The sequence below is a fragment of the Python bivittatus genome, unplaced genomic scaffold (genome assembly GCF_059951505.1).
Source record: "Python bivittatus isolate LINGU-HERP-01145 unplaced genomic scaffold, Pbiv_v1 ctg000580_np1212, whole genome shotgun sequence".
NCBI classification, from domain to species: Eukaryota; Metazoa; Chordata; class Lepidosauria; order Squamata; family Pythonidae; genus Python; species Python bivittatus.
This window is the reverse complement of record NW_028277087.1, coordinates 3,343,542-3,366,649: the sequence shown is the minus strand read 5'-3', so window position 1 is coordinate 3,366,649 and position 23,108 is coordinate 3,343,542.

Genomic DNA, 23,108 nt, shown 5'->3' with positions numbered 1-23,108 from the left:
TCAATCCATCAATCAATCAATCAATCAATCATAAAAATAATAATATTTCCTTCTACATCCTCACCCTCACCAAACACAACCATTTTTCTAGCCCAGCATCTTGGATTGCAAGTTCAAGGAAATGGTAAAAAATTCTGCTCTTCTTCTTCCATCTCAGATGAGAGGGCGGGTGGATGTTCCTTCATGCCTCGCACAAAGTTGTGAGGGCTGAGAGAGGCAGCTTCATGGACATGGGCAGGGCCGGTCCTACCATTAGGCGAAAGAAATCAGCCCTTTAGATTGTCAGATCATCTAGGTCAACATATATCAATCTCAGAGCCTTTAAGATAAGTGGACTTCAACTCCCAGAATTCCCTGGCCAGCATGCTTTAAGATGGGTGGACTTCAACTCCCAGAATGCTAGCTGGGGGATTCTGGGAGTTGAAGTCCGCCCATCTTAAAGGCTCTGAGATTGAGAAACACTGACTTAGGTGGTGAATAGCGGCTAGTTCATTGTGTCTAGGGATATATCCTGGCCAGATTCTCATGACACTCTAACGTCATGGGCCAGGTTAGAACACCCCAAAACCTGCAGTGGGGCACAGGAGGGTTTGAATCCAAAGCAGTCCTGGGTTTGTTTTTGGTTAAACTAACCTTCCCAGTCAAGGGTACCAAGTGAACGCTGAAACCCAGTCAGTTCTGGGTTGTTTTCACACCCTGTCCGGCTGGTCCTCCGTGAAAAGAGGAGCGGAGACATACAGTGGCTGAAAAGCGCTCATGTGCAATCCAAAACAGGCTGCCAACCCCAGTCACAGCTTTTAGCAAGTGGGTGATAACTGCCTCCCCCCCCAACCTTCTTTAGCACAAATAGCGAGAGAAACATCTTTTATCTCTCCACCATTGTGCCTCCTGACATAACGTGAAGACGGGGCTTCCCCGGGGGAGCCGGCTGCAGGCAGCTGTCTCTCAGCCAACGACTCTGATATACATCCCTGGGTTTGTTCTTCAAGTTGCGGCAATCCTTGTTCACCAAAGAGCAAGGCTGCTCTCCTCTCCCTACAGCCCCCTCCCCAGCCGAACGTTGTGCCCTGTTTTGCATGGAGGAAAGGACCTGCCGGATGCCACGGACCGGATGGAGCCAAGATCGGGCTGAAAAGAACGGGTAAAAGGGGAGAGCTTTTCCCAGTGGGATGCCTTCCAGATGTGGTTGAACTTCAACTCCAGAACCCCTAACAAACAGTGCCACTGAGAAGCTTAGGGGCCAGGATCCACGCAGCAGGCGAAACACCCTCTGGCTGGGTCCATCAGCACAGACAGACCCTGGGTGGGGGCCTCTGTCAGTGGGAGCTTCATAGTTCAGTTTTATAGTGCAGGGAATAATCTTGGCTTATCTCAAAAAAGGAGCAGGAGCAGGAGCAGGAGCAGGAGCAGGAGCAGGAGCAGGAGCAGGAGCAGGAGCAGGAGCAGGAGCAGGAGGAGAAGGAGAAGGAGAAGGAGGAGAAGAAAGAAGAGGGGGGAAGAAGGAGAAGGAGGAGGAGAAGGAGAAAGAGGAGGAGGAGGGGAAGAAGGAGAAGGAGAAGAAAAAGGAGGGGAGAAGAAGGAAAAGGAGAAGGAAAAGAAAGAGGAGGAGGAGGAGGGGAAGAAGGAAAAGGAAAGAAGAAGCTAAACAGTCACATGGTAACTAACTGGATGGGAGACCACTAGGAAATATCCCAGAAGAAAGCAAGACCAACTCCCTTCTGCACTGCTGCCAAGAAAGCCCCATGGATGTGCCATGAGTTCAATTCAGCAAAGGCATCTTTAAAATGCCAGCCTCCTGGGCACCTCATAGAGGCAACTGGTTGATTGCATTCTCACCACATGGCTGGCTAAGCGTCTTGCTGGATCATCCCATTCTCCAGGTTCATGCAATCCCCTGAATCGTAAACTAACCACCCCTGTAAGCCCTCTTCAAAAAAACCGACCCAAGGTTAACACCAATTAGGCTTTGCCTGCTGTGTGGTACGGCGTTAACTGGCCTGGTTCAGCCTGTTGTGCAAATGCAGCCGAAACCCTTGTGGGATCTGAAATAACTCATTGTCCTTTCCAACAGCTCATTTGCCACCCTCCACTGTAAGAGCAGAGGCTGACATATATGCCAAAGCCTGGGCTGAGGGTGTGCAATGAGGACTTATTTAGGAGGAGAAATCCAAAGCCATCCAGCCTCCAGAGCAGGAAACAACCAGGCAGAAGGAATACTCTTGAAGCCTACCATGGTTGGTGCAGCTTCTGTCCTGAACGTGTCCTTGATGTCTAGCAGCCCACCTGGACAGTTCTTGTCTCTGGGACTCGCCCTGCTGGCCAGTTCCCGGTGTGACTGGGGAAAAGTGGGGGGTCCCTCCTGCCACCCCCATGCTAGTGACTGCAGCTCAATTCCCAATTGCCTGTCCTTAACTGCATGCACGTCAGACCCGCTTGGTGGCAAAGGCCAAGCCAAGCCAAGCCCACCTGGGAGCCGTGCAATTGCACCAAAGGCAGTTTTCATTTCCATGCGCTTCCTGAGTCGATCTCCGGGCCCTGCGCTCATCAGCTGCTCTGGGTTCCCTCGGGCAACGCGGCCCTGTGTCTTAAAATAGATTGCGATTCCTACAAAGGCATGTTTCTCACAGCTTTGCTAAGTGCCGCGCGCGCTGCTCTTTCTCACCTGCGGCGGCTCATCTCTCGCTCCTTGTATTTCTATTTCTATTTCTATTTCTATTTCTGTGGCTCGTTCTGTGGCGGCCACTTCAGCTGAAGGGCCTGGCTTTTTCAGCCGGCCTCCTTCCGATTCAGACAAGGTCATGGGGCCACGGAGTGCAGTTGAGAAGCTCACGCGTATCCGGGATGTGGAGGGCTTAATTTTGATGCTGCCGTAGGCAAACATCGTTTCAGATTTTTCGCCAAGGGTAGACATCCAGTGGTAATCTCAAGGCAAGGCAGTCCAGCCCCAAATAATTGCCATCTAATTTAGTTGCAGGAAGACACATCAAAGCACGTTCTGGACGGCTCTTCCTTGCCCATCAAATTGCCCAACATTCCATCATGGCTAAACATACTCTGGATGAAACCAGACAGCTATGTCATTAAATTATGAATGGCAACCAAAATCCTTTCTCCCTTCCCTCAGGAATAACTCCATAAGACTGAATCTTGGTAGATTAAAGATGGGGAAACCGAGCCACTTTGGAAAAGTGATGATGGGCCACTGGATTCGGCAAGGAATCGCATCGCTCTTTCCACCAGCCTCTTTCTTTCCAATGGGCTGGACTACAGCCCCTATCAGCCACAACCTTTACTGCCTATAGGCGAGTGTTTGCATCCAATGCTTGTGGGGATAGCAGCTTGAGGAAGAAAGCAGGTGTAACAGGCAGAAGGAAGAACCTTAAGGAACAGGAAGGAGAGCCGCAACTAAGACAACAGTCTGATAAAAGAAACCTGAGTCCGGGCCAGAATTGTAATCTGAGAAAGCGTCTCAGACAAGACTCTCCCTAGTTCTCATGAAGATAAAGGGCGGGGGGGGGGGAGCACATTCAAACTTGATGCAATGGGCTGTGAGGATAACCTTGAGGAACAGGAAGAAGAGCCACAACCAAGACAACAGCCAGAGAAAAGAAATCCGGGGCAGAATTGTAACCAGAGAAAGCGTCTCAGACCAGACCCTCCCTACTTCTCTCACGAAGATAAAGGGAGGGAGGGGAGAAACACATTCAGACCTGCAAGGCTCTGTTACCATAACCTTATAATAAAAGTAGTTTTGGCCTGTATGACATTGGTTTCCTAGTCTGGTCTACCTTGAAGGGCTGACAGTAGGTTGGCAGGGGCTGCCAGATGTCGTCCAAAGGTACACCCACAGCTTGGCAGCAGCAGGCCTGCCTCTTTGCCCCGTTGCACCCTTTTGCCAATTCTCCTGAAGCTTAGGGAATCCATCGATCCAAAAGCCGTGAGTACGGGAGCTAAGTAGGTTCCCTGGTTCTAAGAGAAGCACGTCGCTGAATGTCAATTCTTAAAGGGGAAGAGAGCAAGAAGCAAAGGATCTGTTTTGTTGGCCTCCAAGCTGTAGCTTTTAAGTTTGCCTGCTCTTGCAAACAAGATGCTAGACTTGACTTGCACCATGCTCAATTATTCGCTTTTGGGTTGTTCAGTGGGCTTTAGACTAATCACTGCGGGTCAAGGATGCTCTTCTTGGAAAGATCCCCGGGACTGGGAATTTACTAGGATATCAAGCATTCTGGACCTTTCACCTACATGCAGAGGCCAAATGAACAGTACAGGAAAGGGAGATCTATTTATTTATGTATTTATTAAATTTATATGCCGCCCACCTCTCCCATCTGTGCCTGTTCTGCAGGAATGGAGGGGTAAAATATGTGGCTTTTGACATTTAGGTGAGTGCTTTATGACACAGTTTTAGAGCAATTGGGTTAAATGTTGTGGGGTTGTTTTATTTCTGATTTTATTTTTCAAGTCCCCCCCCACCTTCAGTTCCATGTTCCAATCCATTGTTCATACAGCTGTATGTGTATACAAGCCTGCTTCCGTGGTTCGTTTGTCTGATATAACATTCATTAGCTCGAAACCATTTGTGTGTCAGTGTTGTTGTTTTTTAACAATTTTTATTGAAGAAATTTTTAACCGTAAAAGTAAAAACCATTAAAAGGAAATAAAGATAATAAGAAAGATAGTAAATAATGAAAAAAGAAAATAGAAAAAGAAACAGAAACAGAAACAGAAACAGAAAGGAAAAGGAAAAGAATGGAAAAGGGAAAGCAAGAAAAAGAAAAAGAAAAAGGAAGATTATAAAGAAGTAGCTTCCGATCTTCTGGACAGCAGCTATAAATAAATTTATATTTTGCCCTCTCCTTCTAAAGTTGCATCATCATTTCCTTCTTCCCATAAACTACCCTTTCCAATCTTCAGACCCATAAATCACAAGCTCGTTTTTCTCTTTTTTCAGCAAAAGGCCCATAAGGGGTTTCCAGTCACTGATAAATGTAGTTGTTGATCTTTCTCTAAGCAAACCAGTTAATTTTGCATCTCTGCTAGTTCGGTCCTCTTCTCCAACCCTTCCTCCGCTGTGGGTATTTCAGAGTCTTTCCATTTTTGCACACATAACAGTCTTGGAGCAGGAATCATGTATAAAAATAATCTTCCGTGGCTCTTCTCTAATCGGCTGTCCATTAATCCCAGCAAGAAACGTTCGGGTTTCAACTGAAGGTTGATCTTTAAAATTCTTTCTATCATTATATGTATTTGAACCCAGACATTTCTTGTGCTGGTTCTCTTCCTTCCTCCAAGGCTGGTCCCAATCGGTGTTGATTGGGAGCGAGAGGTCCAGCCCGTGGCCCCTCCATTGTGGGGTGCCGCAGGGTCCCGTACTTTCCCTGCTCCTTTTTAGCATCTACGTGAAACCACTGGGTGAGATCATCCGCCACCATGGGGTGAGGTATCACCAATATGCAGATGGTACCCAGTTATACATCTCCATCCCAGGTGACCTGAGTGATGCCGTGACCGCCCTTTCATGGTGCCTGGAGGCTGTGGGGGTCTGGATGGGGCACAACAGGTTTCAGCTGAACCCTGGTAAGATGGAATGTGTGAGACTAGGCCGAAGCTGCCATAACCTAAAGACGAAGCAGGCACGTAAGCAGAGAGGACAAAAGCCAGGAAACTTATCTATGGGATCCCTTCAGGGAGGTGGATAAGAAGGAAGCAAGTCATTAAGGAAAAAAAACAAAGGACTTGAACCAGACAAAGGAAGTTGGGCCTGAGCACATGGAAACCCTCCCCCCAATCCCATCAACTTGTGAATCAACCAAGCAAGGACTTTGGGGGATAAAAGGGGTCCCAAAGCCCGCCCACTCTGAGTCGTCTGAGCGGAGTCATCTGAGTCACCTTCGGATCCAGACTTGGCGGCTTCCGTCCCTCTAGCTAGTGCCTGGCAGCCTAGTTGGGAAGGACGTGGGTAAGCGTGGATGAGCACGTGTGTGTGTGTATGAGAAAGAGCAAATGTACCTTGCAACCAGTAAAGTTTTGCTGTTACCTAAAATTCACTGGGTCTCCGTGTATTCCGAAGAACCTCTTGTGCCTCAGTGTTCGGTTGGAAGTGATTTGTGTGTATCCCCAATTATTTCCCGGCTGTTGACCAGGGCTGTGTGTGTCTGCTCCAGCCGCACCTCTCTGGAAAGCCCAGGTAGAAAGCAAGGGGGGCTGACAAGATCTGCGTGCCTCAACAGGCTGTGAATGTGTGAGTGAGTGGCCATAAGCCGAACCTGGGAGCAGCGTGTGTAACAAATGGCTATGGATTGGAGGCCCCTTGGTAACCGGGGACTTACCATCTTTGGGTTTGGACAGGGTTGCACATAATCCAGGGGTCCGCCTGGACTCACGACTCCTGCTCAAGGAGCAGGTGGCAGTCGTGGCCAGGAGGGCCTTTGCCCAACTTCATGTGGTGTGCCAGTTACCCCCTTTCCTGGATCAGGGGGCTCTCCGGTCAGTCACTCATGCCGTGGTCATCTCTTGGCTAGAATACAGCAATGCACTCTACATGGGGCTACCCTTGAAGAGTATCTGGAAGCTACAGCTGGTTCAAAATGTGGCCACGCGGGCAGTCTTGGGTGCCTCAAGAATGGCACATATAGCACCTTAGCTGTGGGAGCTGCATTGGGTGCCAGTCTGCTTCCGGGTCCAATTCAAGGTGTTGGTTATCACCTTTAAAGCCCCACATGGCATGGGACCAGGTTACCTGAAGGACCATCTCACCCCCATTATATCTAACTGTCCCACCCGGTCAGGCAGGGAGGGTATGCTGCGGATCCCGTCGATGAAAGAATGTCAACTGGTGGGGCCCAGAAGGAGAGCCTTCTCTGCCATGGCCCCCACCCTTTGGAATATTCTCCCCCCAGAGGGGCAGCAGGCCCCTACCCTCCCGGCCTTCCAGAAAAAATTGAAGACCCAGCTCTGCCAGCTTGTGTGGGGCAATAAGAGTTTTAACCAATCCTGAGGGTGGCTGGCCCCCTGATGTTACTCCCTGAGTTATTCGCCAATCCCGTCATTCTTGGAATTTATTATTTTTAAGATTGTTTTTATATTGTATTTTAATTGATTTTAACTGCTTTGTAAACTGCCCAGAGTCGTTTATAACAAGATGGGCAGTGACAGATGTGATACATAAATAAATATAAATAAATAAATAAGCCTCTCCAACTTCAGAAAAGAATCCCACCCAGACTCGCTTGCAACAGTACAAACTCTGACTCAACCTTGCAACATCCTCCTCCTCCTCCACCTTGGGTGCTGATCAGCTGACCTTGCAAAGGTCAGGTGATCATGCTGAACGTTACAATTAGGTGCTCTTTTCCCAAAGAAGCTGGAAAATTGAGACCCCCTACTTCTTTTACAGGGAGTCAAGACCCTCCCAGATGCAGGAGACAGGACTCAGCCTAGCATTAGACTAGATGAGGAACGGTTGATACTATGCTGAGACCCCTACCCTGCACTGAGACCACTATCTTACCTAATCTGCAGAGTCCCCAGGTTTTGTTGAGTGCAGATTTTGTCATCGTTGTCTGCTCTCTTTCCTTTGGCCACTGTGTGAGGGATGACAAGAGCCAGGAGATAGAACCTAAGATGACTTCTTGGAAGTCCCATCACCTCTAGTACCTCAACTAGTGGTCGGGGATGACTGGAACTGTATTCCAACTTCATATGGAGGAACACAAATCCCTCATCTCTGCCCTTGGCTGAAGTAGGAAGTCTGATGGGCAAGGGAATTGAAGGGGCAATAGAGATGGCACCCAGAAGGACAAGGAAGGTGACCATTCAGGCTTTGTGGTTGCCCAGCTGCTGCTTAGCCTCTTGGCTTGTGGTTCGAACCACCTCCATGAGGTAGCAAGACCAAGATTAAACACCGACTTCCAGGAGGAACGACAGGGTTCAGGTGGTGGGACCACCCCTTAAAAAAAAGATTGGAAAGAGCAGGTGACAAGAAAGACTTTTCTCGGCTGGAGATCCATTGCAACTCATGGAACCTCTCCTGGATGAGATCAGAGGAAATACCTGGCTTGCCTCCAAGCAGTTTCTGGAGGCTTTATGTCTCCTCTCCTCTTGGCAAGCTAATGCATGGTACAGACTAAGTGACTAATGGAGATGAAAGCACCGGGCACCCACACATGCTTGTCCCAGACGTAGGATCCGGGAGGTGGAAGAGGCCACTCGGGGTAGAGATTCCAACAAGAATCCAAATTACAGTTCCCCAGCAGATGGCTGGGCAACACAAGGGCCCTTGGAAGACATAGCAATCCTTCAGAAGCAGGAACAAGAGGTGAGCTGAGCACGGTCACCTTTCTTCTGATTCTTGGCCAATTAGCCAGAAGCTGGCAGGTTTGCTACTCCAGGCTGAGTAACAAATGAGCTCCTAGATGTAGGGTCCAATTTTCTTCTCTTTTTCTCTCTCACTTTTTTTTGGGGGGGAGGGGAAAGATAGCTGATATTTTCATACAGAGCTGAAGAGACAAGGGTGTGGGAAGCACTTTTCCCCAAGAGAAGGGGCCTTGGGGGGCAGGGAACAAAGAAAGGGAAGCACTGGGGGTCGAGAGGCGGGTGGTCTCTGTGGCTGAAATGGTACATTTGTTCCCGAGACTTCTTCTTTTGGGAAACACCATCTTTACACCTCAGTAATGCCTGCTCTGCTTAGACTGCTGTAATGAGGTCTCTACGAGACCACCCTTGGAAGCTCCTCCTCCCCCCCCCCCCCGATCCAGAGCAATAGAAAGCATCAGGCAAACATAGTTTTTGATCACAACAGGACACTATTTTGTCACTTTCCCAATTTGTTGGAACAACCAATTCAAGAGTCTGCTCAAAAGGTTTAAAATCAATCCAGCCATCCATCCCTCAATCTTCATTCTGATATTTGAGTATAACAAACATGACACAATTAGCCATACGATTATCATCTTCAGTTTAAAAAATAACCTTTATTTACAAGTTGTACAAAAAGAAAATCCCTCTAATATTAAATGATAGCCTATATACTACAGAGGGACTATAAAGCAAAAATCTGCAATACAAAAATCTGGAGATGAAAAACTACAAAACACAATAGAACTAAGACTAAATTAATCCCGAATTAGAATATAATAGTAGTTACACATTACTATACATGATTTTTATTATAATCCAGGAAACTCTAAAACTGTGGTTTTAAAAAGCGATGCATCTTAAGAACAAACTGCTAAGAACAAACTGTAGATGCAAAGTATTTCTGACACAGTTAAGGTTTACTGTCAGTAAGATCCACCAGATTTTAGCTTTTGGCTGCACAGAACCTGACTATGTTATGAGTTGTAAACAAGCTGATATCAACTAGTAATAGATGGACATAAAATTGATCTGTACATCCTGCTAACCTTGAGAGAAATGGGCACTAAGCATGCTGGAAATACCTCTACAGAATATGCCACGAAGAAGAATGTGTTGAATGGGTCAACGTGTCCATCATCTCAGCGAGGGGAAAGAAACTTTCCATGAAAGGAATCTTCCCATATCTTCTCCTAGAACAGCTGAGATGAAGGTCCTGCAACATAAATGTCCAGTTTAGGGACTTCTGTTGGCATGAGATATACTGTAGATATTATGGAATATCTTCGATTTTCTGTCCTAGGATGATCTAGAACTCAGATGTTGCTCTAGAACCATTTTACACTCCTTCAGGGGAGTTCTCGCCAACTTGTAACTGTCAACCCTGGAAGGCAGACCAGATTTGGAAACCAAAGTGATGAATACTAAAACTATTTTTATTATAGGATTACAGTAACTCAGTGTTTCTCAACCTTGGCAACTTTAAGATATGTTGCCCATGCTGGCTGAGGGATTATGGGAGTTGAAGTCCACATATCTTGTTGCCAAGGTTGAGAAACATCACAGTAACTGAATCTTGCAAGTCTGAATGTGCCTCTGCCCTTCCTGCCTTTATCATAAAGAGAACTAGGGAGGATCAAGTCTGAGATGTTATCTCAAATTTCATTCCTATTTTGGACTCAGATTTCTCTTATCTAACCATGTTTCTCAAGGTTATTACATCAACTCACTGAAAGTACATGGGAAGGTGGTAACCCAAGTAGGAAAAGTTTCTTCTGTAAGATTAGGTTCCATGTACTTTGATAGCCATCAAATAACTACTGAAGGAAAAGTCTTGGTCAGGATCATCACACTCTGCTCTTCGCCTTCACTATGCCTGCCTCTAGTCAGCTTTTGTGTCCAGGGTCAAATCCCTGGAAAACACCTCTTAAAAAGACTGAATGAATTTCAGAAGGCATGAAGAAGTGAAAGAGCCCATCTGAGCTCCATAAAAGATGTTGCCCACACGCAGATGTAGCAGATACTAACAATAATGGGAGCTTATCTGTTTGGTTAATCAATAATATCATCAAAGCCAACAAACCACATCCATGTGCTACTGACATCACCAGGCCATGATCCCTACCAGACATGATGTGTATAGCCCAAATTCTACCAGGAAAAGCTTCATGCCAACTCTAGAATGAAGGATTAACAGAGATGCTAACCATCAACTGGACCAACGTTAAAGCGGCAATGGGTGTACTGTTGGAAGATCTAAAGAACCAAGTTGGGGACAGATCACCTTGGAGAAAATCTATCTACATGGCTGCTAAGAGTTGACCCTGACTGGATGGTACATAATCAGTCAATCAACATGAAGACCTAGCTCTGTTGAGAAGTTTATAACGTTGGGAAAAATGGAAGGAAAGAGAAGAAGAGGAGGACCACCAGCAAGGTGAATGGCCTCTATTACAACAGCAGTGCACACACTGTTGGAAGACTTGAAGGACTATGTTGGGGACAGATTGTCAACCTCTCTTCCTTAATAATTGTAAGTATTGGTTCCCAGACTGATGAACATTCAGGAGACCATTATATAAACAGCGAGCTTCAAGCTTCTCTATTGCTGGTGAAACGATCCATTTCCTCATCAGATCATAAGAAGGTAGTTAGAAAGAAAATCAGAAAATCTTTCCCCTAATGCACATGGATACATTCGCTCTAAATGGGAAATAGTTCAGTTTCTGGAATTCTTGTCATCCCATCCCTTTTTCTCAATAATTCTTGCTAAATTTGGGGCATGAATCACACTTGGAAAAAATCTATTTCAGGCAAGGGACAATAATATGACCTTGCAGCTTTCTGCCATCCTACTCACGGGCCATTGCGAGGGAGGACAAGTTGGGGACAAGTGACATCATAACCCCCTAAAACTCACTCGCTTGTAGTAAAGGGGCTGTGCCTACTTGGCATCGCTGCCCCACCTACTGTGTTCTTATCTCACCATTCAGAAGATGAAATGTGGCCCTGGGATCATGTGCCTGCCTATGGTCTGGATCAATGTTTCTCAACCTCAGCAACTTTAAGATGTGTGAATTTCAACTCCCAGAATTCCCCAGCCAGCATGCTGGCTGGGGAATTCTGGGAGTTGAAGTCCACACGTCTTAAAGGTCCGGATCCATGTTTGCTTCCAGATAATTATCATTATAATTACACTTGGAGGATGTTTAGACTAAATCCTAAATAAGCTTTTTGGGAGAAGGACTCCCCAAACCGGAAAGGTTTGCTTGCAAGAAAGACTCCAAGGTTTGCACTCTTGGGATCCTCATGCCTGCCTGGGCAAAACTGCATTGCTCCTATCTTCCTGTGCATTGTGATGGAGAGAAAACACAATGGTGGAAATTTGTGCCTTTGGACTCCTTTTGGCTATTTGAGGTCCTCAGGAGTCCAGAACGTTAAAAACAGTGACTGTAACTTTTTCCATTGCAAAAGACGCAGCGTGACCCGATAGTGCTTTCAATGGTAATGATTTTCTTGGCAAGGTGCCTCTGAGCTAGCTGTGAAAACGCACACAAAAAAATACCCTTGTGGTCCAAACCATGTTGTGATTGTGTCCAGAGTGACCTCCCCCTGCCTTTTTTCTGCCCCCATTTTCCTTCCTCCCTGATGTGTCCTTGGATAGACTGGGATGACTTAGAGGAGCAGACCCATAATCAAAACTTTTTGGATGAAACACATCATCCATGGTTTTTTTCTGAATAAATGAATCACTTTGGGGGAATGATTAAGGCAATTCACAGAAACACTAGGACTTCAGTGGAAATCAGAAGGGCACCTTCAAAAGCCACATAGCTACCTGTTTCTTTCAGGTCTGAATCCAGTGCCTTTTTTTCCCTTTCTACCTGGGGCCAGGCAGTGTTGCTTTAACATGACGCCGTGCATTGTCACCTCGGTAAAGGTGGGAGAAGGTGGCTGAAGCTGGGCACAAGAAAAGAGGAGAAAGAGGAGGAGAGGGCAAATATTTGGTGTTTAACAATTGGTTCAAATCAACCTGGAGCCTGAAGAATCAGGATAGGAGCAGCATTAAAGCTTTTGAACTTTGAGCTGGAGAAGACCTGGAGAATCCCATGGACAGCCAAGAAAAGAACAGGTCGTCAAACAAATCAACCCAGGCTTTTTATTTAAGGCGCAAATTGCCAGGCTCAAATTATCCTACTTCAGGCACATTATACAAAGACCCAGCTCCCTTGAGAAGCCCATAATGGTGGGAAAGGTGGAAGGAAAGAGAAGAAGAGGATGACCAGCAATCAGGCGGATGGACTCAGTTACAGTGACGATGAGGGCACTGTTGGAAGACCTGAAGGACCAAGTTGGGGACAGATCATCCTGGTGAAAATCTATCAATCTATCACATACAACCTAAAGTATGGATCCGGTATGTAGATGACACCTTTGTTATAATAAAAAAGGAACAATTAGAGAAGACACATGAAACCATCAACATCTTCAAAGGAATAACATTCACCAGAGAGGAAGAAAGCAACAACACGCTCCCCTTCCTGGATATCCTCATCAGCAGAGGAAACAACAGCAAATTAGAAACCCAAGTCTATCGGAAGACAACCCACACTAACCAAGGGCTCCATTATTCAAACGAGCACAAACACACTGCAGCAACCCAGAACCCCAGAAAAAGGAAACAGACTGCCTATACAACATCTTCCAGCAAAATGGATATCCACACAACTTTATCAAAAAGGACCTGACCCTCAACCCACTACAGCACAACCAACACAAGCTATGAAAAGGATCACACTGCCATACATCAGAAACATCTCAGAAACCACCAACAGACTATTACAACCACATGGCATCTCCGTAGCACACAAACCAACTAAAGCCCTCCAAAACATCTTAACTAACCAAAAGACCCCGTAGACCAAGAAGGAAAAACAGGAGTCATCTACAATGTACAGTGTAAAGACTGTAACAAACACTATGTAGGACAGACAGGCAGAAGACTGGCAGAGCGCATCCATGAACACCAACCAGCAGTCAGAAGACACGATGAAAACTCCTTAATCTCACAACCCATGGACAGACTTAACCACAGTCTCAGCTGGGAAACTGGGAGCCTCCTAGACCAAGCTAAATCCAAAAATGCGAGGGAACTCTTGGAAGCTTGGTATTCAGACAGGCACATAGAGATAAACAACATCTACACACTAGAAAGGAAAACAAAAGACCAGAACATCTCCTCACCAGCAATCATCACCCAGATAAGTAGAGATTAGCACCAAGATTATCACCAGACATACAATCAAGCAGTAAACAATACCCTAACGACAGAACAAGAATCAAGGAACTACCAGAGGGAAAAAATAAAACAAAACTCCCACCCCCACCAACACTGGCAGGGCATGCCACTGGATATAAACAGAGAGCGAACCCCATCCCATTCTAGCACTGAAGATATTACCTAGCTGGGTAATGAAATGTTTGCAAGAAAACAACCAAGTTCAGAGAACCCCAAGGACTCCACAGTTCAACCCTGAGCTACACATGTTCACTTCTATTAAATCTATTTATGTGAACGCTAGGAGTCAAAAATGACTTGATGGCATATAATCAATCAATCAATCAATCAATCAATCAGAATACCTCTGAGCGCAGTATTGGCCCCCTAGGCATTCTGGGAAAATAGGAATGGTGAATGGCTGTAGGTGTGAAGTTTCTTTCGAAGGAAGGCTGTTCCTCCAGAAAAAGGGCAAAGACACACCACACGTGGTAGGAAGCAGCCTGGGAGGGTAGACAGATTTGGACTTCCTCTACAATTGTCACTACCTGGGCTGATGTTCAACCCATTGTTAATACGATCTTGCAGAAAGGAATAAAGATATTAAAGTGGTGTTGAATTATATGGTGAACACTTGGAATTTATGAAGTAAGGAATTCAGTTTTGGGTTTCACAATCTTGGAGTGTCGCCAAGAAGATGGTTTTGCTTGTTGGAAGGAAAGTTATATCCTGGATTTAAGATCCTGGGCTGCAAATCTGATCTGCACATTCTCTCCCTGGTATAAAGCCACATGACACTTCCCAAATTTTGCTCATTGTCCCCTCTCTTATCTTTTGGAGCAGAATTATGCCAAAGACCTTCCCAGACTCACTTGATGAACTGATCACCCCATACTTTTTGCATTCCAAGGTTTTGCTTGTACAGTGAGATGGGCGGCATGTATAAATGTGAATAAATAAATAAATAAATTCCCTCTTGTTCCAATCTTAGCATGCTTCCAATGTTTAGGGACAGATGCAGTCTTCATATTCATGTTAAACAAGGGGCAAAGCCACTCCATACACAATGCCCCTCTACATTTGAACATTTCTCCAGTTACACTATCTGTACTGAGAATTTCTGGACATTCTCATCACATGTACAACTTTCTTTTCATCCTGTTTTCTTGGAGCCTAATATCTATAGCATTTGTTGCATTTCCACACTTCACTCTTCTACAGAGTTCCTCAAACTTGGCCACTTTAAGACAAGTGGACTTCAGCTCCCAGAATTCCCCAGCCAGCCATGATGGCTGGGGAATTCTGGGAGCTGAAGTCCACCTGTCTTAAAGTGGCCAAGTTTGAGAAACACTGCAGTCTTCTATTACTATTACTCCCATGGAAATGTGTACAACACTCCTCCCAGCATTGTCTTTTTCCAGTCTTGTTTAACTTCATTCCAAATTCCTCTGCATTTTCTCTGCCTCTTAATCTTATCCATTCCTTGCTCTCTTTGACTCCATTCTTGGCAGCCACCTTTTCCTCCATGGGCCTGTTACACAATATCTTCCTTTCTCCCTTGGTTTTGGGATGCAATCGTTTTTCTCAAACGCCTTTTCTCGTCATCCATGGACCCTTCCACTTCATCACTTCACCAAGCATCCTTCTTCGCCCTCCCCATTTGAGCAACTCCACACCCTTTGGCACACACAAAGAATGCAAAGAATTGCTTTCCCAAAGAACACAAACATTTCACGTTATCCCAGACCGTTTTCGTATCTTCTTTCCTTATACCCACTCTGCATTTATGCTATTGGGAGCGTAATCTATCCTCTAATGCAGGGTTTCTTAAACTGTTTGCTCTCAGGACCCCTTCCCATTTTTAAAAATTATGGAGGACCCCAAAAGAGCTTTTCTTTGTACGGGTTATATTATATTATATTTATTATATTATTATAATATAATTATATTATATTATATATTAATCCGATATTTACCGGATTAAAAATGAAAATGGACACATTTGCTGCTGCTGCTGCTTCTCACAACTCTTTGATGGGATTTTAATATGGTATTATTTTTCAAAATAGGCTGGCAAATAATTCTGATTTTGCAGACCCTCGAGAGGGTCTTGGGGGACCCCCGGGGTCCTAGGACCACACTTCAAGAAATGCTGATCTAATGCTTTTTTATAGAACACTCATACTTTCTCTTCCTGCTGTTGATTTACTTTCTATTTTCTTTCTCTTCTTTTCTTCTCTGTCCATTTTTTTCCATGATGCACTCCTGACACAGCAAAGAAAGGCCTGTCCTACATTCAGAACTTTTCATCACCTTGGTGTCCTTCACTAATTTTCTCATTCCTGTCACTGTACCTATATATTCATTCTTTTTCCATGCACACACACAAGTAGATTTTGCTTAAACTATGTAAGATCTTCTTCTAAGCAAATAGTTAGCATATGGCCACCATTCTCATTCATTCTGGGGTCTCCAAATGGCTTACTCAGTTTTTTGTGTCCACACTCCCTCCTTCTCACCCATCCATTTTTTGTTCCCCTTGGGGATCTCATTCCATCAGAATTGTGCACAATTTCTCCCCAACTCATACTGTTTTTCAATTATCACCATTCACTGGAGAGTAACGTGAAATTATCACCAACTTACAGATACCTAATCTCATATGCACCTGACCTACAACCACCTAAATAACACCAATTACTTTCTGACATACATTTTATTCATTTAGACAATTTGCTCATAATTAAACCTACATCTTCATTTCCCTGGATATATTTATCAGCTCTGCTCCCCAAGGTCAGATGTCTTGCATCCTTCCCTTTTCTCTTAATTTCCCAGACACACAACATACCTATTTCTCTTTCTATTCATTCATTCATTCACTCACTCATTCATGTCATCTAGCATAATACAGTGGGGCAAAAAAGTATTTAGTCAGCCACCAATTGTGCAAGTTCTCCCACTTAAAAAGATGAGAGAGGCCTGTAATTTTCATCATAGGTATACCTCAACTATGAGAGACAAAATGGGGGAAAAATCCAGAAAATCACATTGTCTGATTTTTAAAGAATTTATTTGCAAATCATGGTGGAAAATAAGTATTTGGTCACCTACAAACAAGCAAGATGTCTGGCTCCCACAGACCTGTAACTACTTCTTTAAGAGGCTCCTCTGTCCTCCACTTGTTACCTGTAGTAATGGCACCTATTTGACCTTGTTATCAGTATAAAAGACACCTGTCCACAACCTCAAACAGTCACACTCCAAACTCCACTATGGCCAAGACCAAAGAGCTGTCGAAGGACACCAGAAACAAAATTGTAGACCTGCACCAGGCTGGGAAGACTGAATCTGCAATAGGCAAGCAGCTTGGTGTGAAGAAATCAACTGTGGGAGCAATAATTAGAAAATGGAAGACATACAAGACCACTGATAATCTCCCTCAATCTGGGGCTCCATGCAAGATCTCACCCTGTGGGGTCAAAATGATCACAAGAACGGTGAGCAAAAATCCCAGAACCACATGGGGGGACCTAGTGAATGACCTGCAGAGAGCTGGGGTCAAAGTAACAAAGGCTACCATCAGTAACACACTATGCTGCCAGAGACTCAACTCCTGCAGTGCCAGATATGTCCCCCTGTTTAAGCCAGTACATGTCCGGGCCCGTCTGAAGTTTGCTAGAGATCATTTGGATGATCCAGAAGAGGATTGGGAGAATGTCATATGGTCAGATGAAACCAAAGTAGAACATTTTGGTCTAAACTCAACTCGTTGTGTTAGGGGAGAGAGAATGCTGAGTTGCTGAGAATGTGATTTTCTGGATTTTTTTTCTCATTTTGTCTCTCATAGTTGAGGTATACCTATGATGAAAATTACAGGCCTCTCTCATCTTTTTAAGTGGGAGAACTTGCACAATTGGTGGCTGACTAAATACTTTTTCCCCCACTGTACTTTTTCTTCTGGATGACATCCATGGAGAACGTTACCCAATTTTGCCCAAACTCATCCTTGGTTCTTCCATTTATCCTCATTCCCTGGAATGTATTATGAAACACTCAGCAATCTATGGATTCCAACGTTGATCCCCCCCCATAACAATCTAGATCACACCAATTCATGCTTTTGGACATACATCTTAGCTGTTTCATTCATAATTCAGCCTACCGTTGCACTTCCTTGCAGGTATTCATCCACTCCACAAGGTTAAGCTACCTTTATTCGGATCGGTTATATCCCCTTTCTCTTAGGTTCATAGACCCACCCATCTCTTTCTCTTTCTTTTATTTCATTTATTCATTCATGTTCTTTACCATTTCCTATTCTTACCTTCTAAGCCGCACTCTTCCATATGCCATGCTCATTGCATGGGGCAGCATGCAATCATCACAGCCTCGTACGCAGAAGTAGTTTCCGTGTTTCTGTTCCAGATCCTCTGCTGGGTTTCATGGGGTGGTTGACAGACACACAGACACACACACGCACGCGCACACACACCAATGTTACTGCTGTCAGAGATGGAGAAAGGAATTTGGGGTCATTTTGGGAATAGTCAATTAAGCTATTTGGATGGACTCTTGCGAGCAGTTGGCTTGTTCGTTTATTAGATTTGGAGACCATCTGACTCCTGCAAGACTCTGGCTCCTTATGACACAACGCATAAAAAGACATGTGTTTGGGAGAGTAAAACCGCCAAGCATACCCCAAACCAACAAACAATTAGCCAAGACTCAGCATCCACCTTAACCCCAGGCCAGTTTGCGAGGTTACATTTGGGTAACGTAACAGTCAAAGTGTTGCCCTGGGAGTGGGAAGGTGCCAGCTCAAGCCTTGATTCAACCATAAACCATCCAAGCAACTTTAGATGACTTTGGGGCCAAACCCTCCCTGCACAACTGAATTCACAGGGTTTAGGTAACTGGAGGTATCATTGCGGGGAACATCCATGTCCTCAAGGAAGGTCAACATCTGCAAGATGGTGGACGTGGCACTGCAGTCAAAGGCCCGCCCCTTATGCACAGGCGCATGTACGAAAGGGGCAGAGCTTCGATTGTGGTGCGGCGCCCCCATTTTTGCACATTAAAAAAAAAAAATTAAAACATTTAAAGAATAAAATGACTACCCAAAAGAGAAAAGAGGAAAAGACATGGTGGCTGGAACACACAATCTCCGTAACTAAACTGAGAATTTACTCTTGTCGTAAAATTTAAGGGGGGTTGTCAGTTTTGATCCACGGCCCGCAAACGCCGCTGGGAGAGAACGAACCTCGTCTTGGCTGCCTTCAGCTTTCAGAGAATCGACGGGCCATCCGTGCACCCTGTAAGTAACCCATGGAACAAGGCTTTGGTGCCCACGGTCAGGGATAAGTGGCAGATATTAAACATTCAGTCCCGTTCTGTCTTTTTATGAGGCAATAAGAGTAAAACTGTTGAGCCAAGTTATTGGCCAATTCAGATTTGTGCATTCTGGAGCGGAACGTGCAAACTTTCTCTTGGCAGGACGGCTCCTTTAGATTAGTCAGCAAGTAGCCATTTTTATTCTGTTGTCATTTAAATGTAGGCAATGGTGGCGCCCACGGCGTCTGGCCAAGTTGTTTTTTTAGGACTAGTTTTCAGCACTCTCGTAGCTTGATGTGTACTTTATTCATTGCATTCGGTATTTTAAGATGATATTATGCTGAAATGCCCTATGTCCTGCAGTTCCAGCAATAAATACATTCATTTATAAATAAATATTTTCCTTGTTTTTTTTCTTCTTTAAGAGAGAATACTCGGGAGCCATTTCTTTGGAGAGTCACTTCATTTCATACAGGGGCTCGGGGTTGGGGTCAAAAAAGTCAAGATGGCAGGCATGACAGGGCAATTGAAGCCCTGCCCCTTTTTTACATGTGCATCTCTGGAGGGGGGTCAAAAAAGTCAAGATGGCAGCTGTGACTGCACAGTCAAAGCCCCGCTCTTCTTTTAGACCTGTAAAAAAAGGAGCTGGCCTTTCAATCGCCGCCAACATTTTGACTTTTTTGACCTCCCCAAGGATGCCCCTTTTAATCCTAACTTCCCTTGGATGCAAACTGAAGGCATGTGGAACTCCTTGCACCAGGAATCCACACTGTCCTCTAATCTCCATCCACCGATAGCAAACTGCCTTCTCCAAGGGCTACATACCTAAAAGGGCCACCATCTCCTTCCAGGTTGTGCTATTTTGAGTTTTCTTTCCAAATTCCCAGGATTGAATTCCTGTTTGATCTCCCTTAATGGTTTCTCCTTTCATTCTCCAAGCTCATGCCCATATTCCTTTGCCTAGAGCAGTGTTTCTCAACCTTGAAGACGTGTGGACTTCAACTCCCAGAATTCCCCAGCCAGGTTGAGAAACACTGGCCTAGAGAGTACCTGGGTCTCATTTTGGCTAAAATTCTAGCTATACTCCATCTCTCTATCAATACAAATATGCTAAGGGGCTAATCCAGTGTTTCTGAACCTTGGCCACTTGAAGACGTGTGGACTTCAACTCCCAGAATTCCCCAGCCAGCCATGCTGGCTGGGGAATTCTGGGAGTTGAAGTCCACACGTCTTCAAGTGGCCAAGGTTCAGAAACACTGGGCCAATCTAGCACACTCCCAGACACACACACCCTTCCTACAGAATGGCCCATCTGCGCTATCTCCACAGACTTTCATTTTAATTGGCCTGCAACTTAAATCCTTTGTGACCGGTTCTGATTTCTGAATCTGTATTTTTTAAATTGCAGATTGCAAGGGCTTTGCCTCTCGTGGAGAAAGAGAGGGCAGGAGAACTGTGCTGTGTCCCTTCCTGATTGACGTGGTAGCCCGAGATGAGTTTTCTCGTTGTTCTTCCTATCAAACAGGAATTTCCAAGCACGAGGCCTTTGATGCCAGCGAGCGATGACCCCCACCCCAGACACAGGGTTGAACTTCAAGGAAAGTAAATTACCTGTTTCCATGGGAACGAGGAACCGTCAGAAACTTTTTCTCGTCGTTCTTCAGAACCGGCACTAGAGCGAGACCGGGTGTTTCGATTCCAGCTTCCAGATGGCCAGATGCTGGTAGAGAAAGTTTAAAGGGGGACAGGTAATCTCTGTGGCTGTGTTTACCTGGCCGGGGGGGCAGGTTGGCGATATTGGTCCTCTAGACCCCTCCCGGCACTCCCCCGGCTCCAGATTCCCCCCATATAAATAAACCCTCTGCGTGAAAAGAGCAGAAGATGAACAACTGCCTAGAAATCGGCAGCAGAGGCTGAAATCTTTCTTCAGTTGCAAAGCCAGCGGCAGCCCCAATTCGCATGGATGCGTTTCACATCTGGGATGGAGAATGGACAGGCACAGAGGCAGGGGTGGGAAAGGGGGACCACAAGGTGATTCAAGCGCCAGGGGGGATTCAAGACTCCACCAGCTCGTTGCGTGGCCGGAGACAGAGATGCTGGGGGGGAGGAACAGATGGAGCATTTTCATCCTGTACTACGTTGCACAGAGCAACTGGCACTCGTTGTTCACACGGGGACAAAGGCAGCGCTGGGGGTGTTTTGAAGAAAGAAGGATTGCTTTTTTTTTTTTTGGTCCAGCCAAAAACATTCCCTCCCACAAGAAGATAATCCAAATTCGCAGCCAATGAAAATTAAAGTCTGTGGGGGTCTGTGCAGACGTGTGATTCCAAAGGAAACAGGACGAAACAAAACAAGCGAGAAAGAACGGTTTTAATTGGGTTGACCGAGAGCCTTGTTTTCTCCAGCTTTTGACCGACTCTAATTCTTGCCTTTTGCTCCTTTGATCAATGGCCTGAGGAGAAACCAAGTTACGCTCCTGTGTCATGTGCTTTATATGGGGCTCCTCTGTAGACTGCTCAGGATTCATAGCTGCAAAACTAGGCAGAGGACCCTATTTTTTACCAGCGCTCAAAGAGCTTCAATATCTGTTTTAATCTCCATGCTCTGGGTGTTGGGTGAGGAATAGCTCTGAAATCTGTGGCCATCGTGACTGCCATGGGCTTTTTCCAAACGGCATGGGATCCAACCTACACAGGGAGACACACTTCATCAAGTGTTCACTTTGGAGCAGCTGGCAATCGATCTGAAGGTGGAGGGCATTACATGAAGGTAGAGGGAGATCTGTACTTTCAGACTTGCAAGATTCTGTTAACGTAGCCTTATCATCAAGTAGAATTAGTTCATCTGGTTGTGTTTTCTGTCTGGTCCACCGGGGAAGGCTGACATCAATCTTGCAAGTCTGAAAGTCCAAATCTCCCACTGTCTCCTTTACAATCTGAGAAGTTAGGGAGGGTCCCTTCTGAGCCTCTTTATCCACCCATTATGCAGCTGTGGGCTATGCCCTCTCTTATTGGACTGTTCCCTAGGCAGCGTCTCTTTGCTCTGTCCCTCAAGGTCCTTCTCACATACCATTACAGTGGGCAGTTAAAGTCAGCATTAGTGGTGGAAATGTGTTCAAGTTCTTATGTGGGGTACTGCAGAATTTGGTACTTTCAGCAAGGTTATTCAACATCTGTATGGCTGTGCTCAGAAAGACCATTCATCAGAGTCCATGCTTATGGGGGATGGGGGCTTTTCCAGCTGTGGTTGGTCCACCTGTAATGACCCTACTTGGAGTGGGAGGCCTTAGTGACAGCTCATGCTCTCCATACTTCTCCACTAGACCATTGCAATGTGCCCCATATGGGATTGCCTACCTGGACATGGCAGCTGGGGCCAACTGCCAGAGCTTATGCCTGCAGGTGAAAGCCATTTTAGCAGTGCAACATCTAGGCTATGAACACTCCACTGGTTACAAGATGTTGGTTATTTCCAACGTTCCAGAGGAATTATGCCTGGAGATTATGTTCTCCAGAAGGAATCAATCCATCCCCTTTGATCAGCCGAGGAAGGGATGGTCTAGGTTCTCTCTCTACAAGAAATTAAGGTCCAGAAGCAAGCATTCTTTGTGGCAGCCTGGGCCTTTTCGTGTATACTGAATTCTGAAATATATAACATCTTCTCATTTTGGAAGATCACAAGACCTGGATTTTTACTTTGGAGGGTGGAAGTTCAGCATTGGTTGGTCTGTCCCTCTGGAATGTTTTCACAATGTTCTACAGAGGTGTCGTGACCATTTTTTTGATGAGCTAACGTGTGTCTGAAAAGTGGTGAGCGGGATGGTGAAGGATCTGGAGATTGGGACTGATGAGGCATGGCTGAAAGAATTAAGCATGTTTTTTTCTAGTAGAAGGAAAGCTCAGGGGAGGATAATGACAGTCAATGTGCTCCAGTTGCAAGGAAAAGGATTTTGAGCCCCTATTTGGAAGGGGTGCTGATGGGAGCAATTGTTCAGCCGTGGAACAAACTCTTCAGAAGATTTTGGATTCTTCTTTAATAGAAGTGGTTGATGAACAGCTGTCAAAGACGTTGTAGCTGTAGTTTTCCTGAACTGGCCAGGGTAGGACTTGGTCAGACCAAATTTCCCATCTCCCCTAATCTT